The sequence below is a fragment of the Rutidosis leptorrhynchoides genome, chromosome 3, assembly GCF_046630445.1.
Source record: "Rutidosis leptorrhynchoides isolate AG116_Rl617_1_P2 chromosome 3, CSIRO_AGI_Rlap_v1, whole genome shotgun sequence".
NCBI classification, from domain to species: Eukaryota; Viridiplantae; Streptophyta; class Magnoliopsida; order Asterales; family Asteraceae; genus Rutidosis; species Rutidosis leptorrhynchoides.
The window spans coordinates 58,697,131-58,704,486 of NC_092335.1; positions in this window are offsets into that span (position 1 = coordinate 58,697,131).

Consider the following 7,356-nt stretch of genomic DNA (forward strand, 5'->3'; position numbering starts at 1 on the left):
CCTTTCTGGGGATCTGATTCATTAGTCTTATCCAGCTAATTTGCACGGTGCCCCCCCCATTTTACGAGATAAATCCTTCTCATGGTTAGGATAAATCTGACCACTTGGCGACCCTATTTTATGCTGAGGTCCGTGGATTTCCTGCTGATTTTAGTGATGACTTTTCTAGGTTTTTGGTCAACCTACAGCTGGTCTGGACGACAACTTCCTGACCTAAATCAAGAAGCGCGTTTCTTTTTCGGAAGACTTTACTTCCTTTTAATGATGGAATTGATTCATCGTGTAGATCCATCTTTCTTACAGTAAATCGGGTAAAACTTTTTAGTTTAGTCCAAAGCAAAAGTATTTTCAGTTATTTGTACAAAAATATGTGACATATGTTTTGAATAACTTGGAGAATTTTCCCACACTTGGCTTTTATTTTTCCTTTTTGTTCTCCTCTATTCCATTCTTAAATGAATTCTAACATTTTGGTTTGTTTCTCAATTTATGTCCTTTCCGAGGTAACAATAATTTCGGTGTTAACACCTAGTTTTATCGTTCATAAATATGTATAAACATGATTTTGAGTTCATTTAGTTGAAAATTTTGAAAAATTTTACTAGAATTAGGTAGTCAGTATATAAGACTAGGGCTGTTCTTTATTATCAGAGAGCACTAGATTCTAATACAACTACTGCTTTACTAGTATTTTTAATGGTAACCAAGTGTTTAAGATAAAAAATTTTAAAAATCCGAAAGAATTTAACCCCTTCCCACACTTAAGATCTTGCAATGCCCTCATTTGCAAGAAATCAGTAACAATTTAAATTATTGAGGGTGATTAGCGTAGAAATGATTAAATTTTACCAAAGTTTCCAAACATATTTGTGTTTGTGTTGAATGATAAATGGTGCACATCATTTGTTCATTCCGTCTTGTTGTTATTTCACATATATTTTGCATCTTGTCGTCAAAATTAGTTGCTTTTGCTGAACTTAATGCCAGTCTTTGAAAATGCGTTGTTTTACCCTGCTGTGTACATAAGATAAACTGCAAACATATATACATATTTTTGAAGTTTGGTATATTACCCCACATTCAAAAATTATTAAAATCTAATAATAAAAGTTAGAAAATTATAAAAACTATTACAATATTAACATAAGTATTAAATGTATTACAAATAATAAAATAAATAAAACTAAGTAGACTAGGGATGATACTGATACCAGTAGGGGTTCCATGCATAACCGTATGTGTTATAGAATGCTTCGGCTGGGTTATACGTAGGATACGGTGGTTGCATCTCTATAGACCAGGGAGGAAATATGGGCGTTGGAGTAGGAATATAGTTTCTACCTATATGTTGGCAATAAGCTATGATTTGGTTTTGATGAACTTGCCAATCTTCAAATGCTCTATGTCTAGCATTTTCATACTCTTGTGAAGCTATAAACCTTTGCATTTCTGTCATTTCATTTCCCCCTCCCACATTACCTGGCTGTTGGTTTCTCTCAACCTGTGGATGTCTACCATGGTATTGTACTGCGGCGTTATTTCGCCTCTTCAAAACCTTCGCACCATGGTATACATTTAAACCTATTGTATCGCGGGGTTCTGGTTCTTCGACTAATAATCCCCCCCGACTTATATCCACACCGAGATATTCAGCAATCAAAGTAATAAATATACCACCTCCTATTATGCTATGTGGTCTCATCCCCCTAACCATAGCTGATAAATAATAACCCACACAATAAGGTATACTTACAGCGCTTTGTGGGTCTCGAATACACATGTGGTAAAATAAATCCTGTTCATTTACCTTTTCCTTGTTCTTACCTCATTGTGTAATCGAATTGGCTAAAAACCTATGAATTACTCTTAACTCTGCTCTATCTATATCCAAATAAGAGTAATTTCCCCCTTTGAATCGGTGATGGCTAGTCATTTGACTCCATACACCATGCGTATCAAAATTTTCATCAATTTTCCTACCATTTAATATCAACCCTCTACAATCGGCAGATGCTAACTCCTCAGGCGTATATATACGTAAAGCCTGAGCCATGTCTAGTAAAGACATATGGCGCATCGAATCTCCTAACAAAAATCTAATAAAAGATCGATCGGTTAAACTAACTACCCGATCATTTATTTCTATACTACACAATAATTCTTCACACCATACTTTATATACAGGTCTACGCATGTTGAATAAACGTACCCAATCGTTAAAAGTAGAATTACCATACCTCTGTGTAAGTAATTCCCTAATTGGCCCAGCCAATTCTACAGCTTCTAATTGAAATGTCCCGTTCTTATTGATTAAAAACGTTCCATATTAATTGATTTCGTTGCGAGGTTTTGACCTCTATATGAGACGTTTTTCAAAGACTGCATTCATTTTAAAACAAACCATAACCTTTATTTCATCAATAAAGGTTTAAAAAGCTTTACGTAGATTATCAAATAATGATAATCTAAAATATCCTGTTTACACACGACCATTACATAATGGTTTACAATACAAATATGTTACAACAAAATAAGTTTCTTGAATGCAGTTTTTACACAATATCATACAAGCATGGACTCCAAATCTCGTCCTTATTTAAGTATGCGACAGCGGAAGCTCTTAATAATCACCTGAGAATAAACATGCTTAAAACGTCAACAAAAATGTTGGTGAGTTATAGGTTTAACCTATATATATCAAATTGTAACAATAGACCACAAGATTTCATATTTCAATACACATCCCATACATAGAGATAAAAATCATTCATATGGTGAACACCTGGTAACCGACATTAACAAGATGCATATATAAGAATATCCCCATCATTCCGGGACACCCTTCGGATATGATATAAATTTCGAAGTACTAAAGCATCCGGTACTTTGGATGGGGCTTGTTTGGCCCGATAGATCTATCTTTAGGATTCGCGTCAATTAGGGTGTCTGTTCCCTAATTCTTAGATTACCAGACTTAATAAAAAGGGGCATATTCAATTTCGATAATTCAACCATAGAATGTAGTTTCACGTACTTGTGTCTATTTTGTAAATCATTTATAAAACCTGCATGTATTCTCATCCCAAAAATATTAGATTTTAAAAGTGAGACTATAACTCACTTTCACAGATTTTTACTTCGTCGGGAAGTAAGACTTGGCCACTGGTTGATTCACGAACCTATAACAATATATACATATATATCAAAGTATGTTCAAAATATATTTACAACACTTTTAATATATTTTGATGTTTTAAGTTTATTAAGTCAGCTGTCCTCGTTAGTAACCTACAACTAGTTGTCCACAGTTAGATGTACAGAAATAAATCGATAAATATTATCTTGAATCAATCCACGACCCAGTGTATACGTATCTCAGTATTGATCACAACTCAAACTATATATATTTTGGAATCAACCTCAACCCTGTATAGCTAACTCCAACATTCACATATAGAGTGTCTATGGTTGTTCCGAAATATATATAGATGTGTCGACATGATAGGTCAAAACATTGTATACGTGTCTATGGTATCTCAAGATTACATAATATACAATACAAGTTGATTAAGTTATGGTTGGAATAGATTTGTTACCAATTTTCACGTAGCTAAAATGAGAAAAATTATCCAATCTTGTTTTACCCATAACTTCTTCATTTTAAATCCGTTTTGAGTGAATCAAATTGCTATGGTTTCATATTGAACTCTATTTTATGAATCTAAACAGAAAAAGTATAGGTTTGTAGTCGTAAAAATAAGTTACAAGTTGTTTTTGTAAAGGTAGTCATTTCAGTCGAAAGAACGACGTCTAGATGACCATTTTAGAAAACATACTTCCACTTTGAGTTTAACCATAATTTTTGGATATAGTTTTATGTTCATAATAAAAATCATTTTCTCAGAATAACAACTTTTAAATCAAAGTTTATCATAGTTTTTAATTAACTAACCCAAAACAGTCCGCGGTGTTACTACGACGGCGTAAATCCGGTTTTACGGTGTTTTTTCGTGTTTCCAGGTTTTAAATCATTAAGTTAGCATATCATATAGATATAGAACATGTGTTTAGTTGATTTTAAAAGTCAAGTTAGAAGGATTAACTTTTGTTTGCGAACAAGTTTAGAATTAACTAAACTATGTTCTAGTGATTACAAGTTTAAACCTTCGAATAAGATAGCTTTATATGTATGAATCGAATGATGTTATGAACATCATTACTACCTTAAGTTCCTTGGATAAACCTACTGGAAAAGAGAAAAATGGATCTAGCTTCAACGGATCCTTGGATGGCTCGAAGTTCTTGAAGTAGAATCATGACACGAAAACAAGTTCAAGTAAGATCATCACTTGAAATAAGATTGTTATAGTTATAAAAATTGAACCAAAGTTTGAATATGATTATTACCTTGTATTAGAATGATAACCTACTGTAAGAAACAAAGATTTCTTGAGGTTGGATGATCACCTTACAAGATTGGAAGTGAGCTAGCAAACTTGAAAGTGTTCTTGATTTTATGTAACTAGAACTTGTAGAATATATGAAGAACACTTAGAACTTGAAGATAGAACTTGAGAGAGATCAATTAGATGAAGAAAATTGAAGAATGAAAGTGTTTGTAGGTGTTTTTGGTTGTTGGTGTATGGATTAGATATAAAGGATATGTAATTTTGTTTTCATGTAAATAAGTCATGAATGATTACTCATATTTTTGTAAGTTTATGAGATATTTCATGCTAGTTGCCAAATGATGGTTCCCACATGTGTTAGGTGACTCACATGGGCTGCTAAGAGCTGATCATTGGAGTGTATATACCAATAGTACATACATCTAAAAGCTGTGTATTGTACGAGTACGAATACGGGTGCATACGAGTAGAATTGTTGATGAAACTGAACGAGGATGTAATTGTAAGCATTTTTGTTAAGTAGAAGTATTTTGATAAGTGTCTTGAAGTCTTTCAAAAGTGTATGAATACATATTAAAACACTACATGTATATACATTTTAACTGAGTCGTTAAGTCATCGTTAGTCGTTACATGTAAATGTTGTTTTGAAACCTTTAGGTTAACGATCTTGTTAAATGTTGTTAACCCAATGTTTATAATATCAAAAGAGATTTTAAATTATTATATTATCATGATATTATGATGTACGAATATCTCTTAATATGATATATATACATTAAATGTCGTTACAACGATAATCGTTACGTATATGTCTCGTTTCAAAATCAGTAAGTTAGTAGTCTTGTTTTTACATATGTAGTTCATTGTTAATATACTTAATAATAAGTTTACTTATCATAATATCATGTTAACTATATATATAACCATATATATGTCATCATATAGTTTTTACAAGTTTTAACGTTCGTGAATCACCGGTCAACTTGGGTGGTCAATTGTCTATATGAAACCTATTTCAATTAATCAAGTCTTAACAAGTTTGATTGCTTAACATGTTGGAAACATTTAATCATGTAAATATCAATCTCAATTAATATATATAAACATGGAAAAGTTCGGGTCACTACAGTACCTACCCGTTAAATAAATTTCGTCCCGAAATTTTAAGCTGTTGAAGGTGTTGACGAATCTTCTGGAAATAGATGCGGGTATTTCTTCTTCATCTGATCTTCACGCTCCCAGGTGAAATCGGGTCCTCTACGAGCATTCCATCGAACATTAACAATTGGTATCTTGTTTTGCTTAAGTCTTTTAACCTCACGATCCATTATTTCGACGGGTTCTTCGATGAATTGAAGTTTTTCGTTGATTTGGATTTCATCTAACGGAATAGTGAGATCTTCTTTAGCAAAACATTTCTTCAAATTCGAGACGTGGAAAGTGTTATGTACTGCCGCGAGTTGTTGAGGTAACTCAAGTCGGTAAGCTACTGGTCCGACACGATCAATAATCTTGAATGGTCCAATATACCTTGGATTTAATTTCCCTCGTTTACCAAATCGAACAACGCATTTCCAAGGTGCAACTTTAAGCATGACCATCTCTCCAATTTCAAATTCTATATCTTTTCTTTTAATGTCAGCGTAGCTCTTTTGTCGACTTTGGGCGGTTTTCAACCGTTGTTGAATTTGGATGATCTTCTCGGTAGTTTCTTGTATAATCTCCGGACCCGTAATCTGTCTATCCCCCACTTCACTCCAACAAATCGGAGACCTGCACTTTCTACCATAAAGTGCTTCAAACGGCGCCATCTTAATGCTTGAATGGTAGCTGTTGTTGTAGGAAAATTCTGCTAACGGTAGATGTCGATCCCAACTGTTTCCGAAATCAATAACACATGCTCGTAGCATGTCTTCAAGCGTTTGTATCGTCCTTTCGCTCTGCCCATCAGTTTGTGGATGATAGGCAGTACTCATGTCTAGACGAGTTCCTAATGCTTGCTGTAATGTTTGCCAGAATCTTGAAATAAATCTGCCATCCCTATCAGAGATAATAGAGATTGGTATTCCATGTCTGGAGACGACTTCCTTCAAATACAGTCGTGCTAACTTCTCCATCTTGTCATCTTCTCTTATTGGTAGGAAGTGTGCGGATTTGGTGAGACGATCAACTATTACCCAAATAGTATCAAAACCACTTGCAGTCCTTGGCAATTTAGTGATGAAATCCATGGTAATGTTTTCCCATTTCCATTCCGGGATTTCGGGTTGTTGAAGTAGACCTGATGGTTTCTGATGCTCAGCTTTGACCTTAGAACACGTCAAACATTCTCCTACGTATTTAGCAACATCGGCTTTCATACCCGGCCACCAAAAATGTTTCTTGAGATCCTTGTACATCTTCCCCGTTCCAGGATGTATTGAGTATCTGGTTTTATGAGCTTCTCTAAGTACCATTTCTCTCATATCTCCAAATTTTGGTACCCAAATCCTTTCAGCCCTATACCGGGTTCCGTCTTCCCGAATATTAAGATGCTTCTCCGATCCTTTGGGTATTTCATCCTTTAAATTTCCCTCTTTTAAAACACCTTGTTGCGCCTCCTTTATTTGAGTAGTAAGGTTATTATGAATCATTATATTCATAGATTTTACTCGAATGGGTTCTCTGTCCTTCCTGCTCAAGGCACCGGCTACCACATTTGCCTTCCCCGGGTGGTAACGAATCTCAAATTCGTAATCATTCAATAATTCAATCCACCTACGCTGCCTCATATTCAGTTGTTTCTGATTAAATATGTGTTGAAGACTTTTGTGGTCGGTATATATAATACTTTTGACCCCATATAAGTAGTGCCTCCAAGTCTTTAATGCAAAAACAACCGCTCCTAATTCCAAATCATGCGTCGTATAATTTTGTTCGTGAATCTTCAATTGTCTAGACGCATA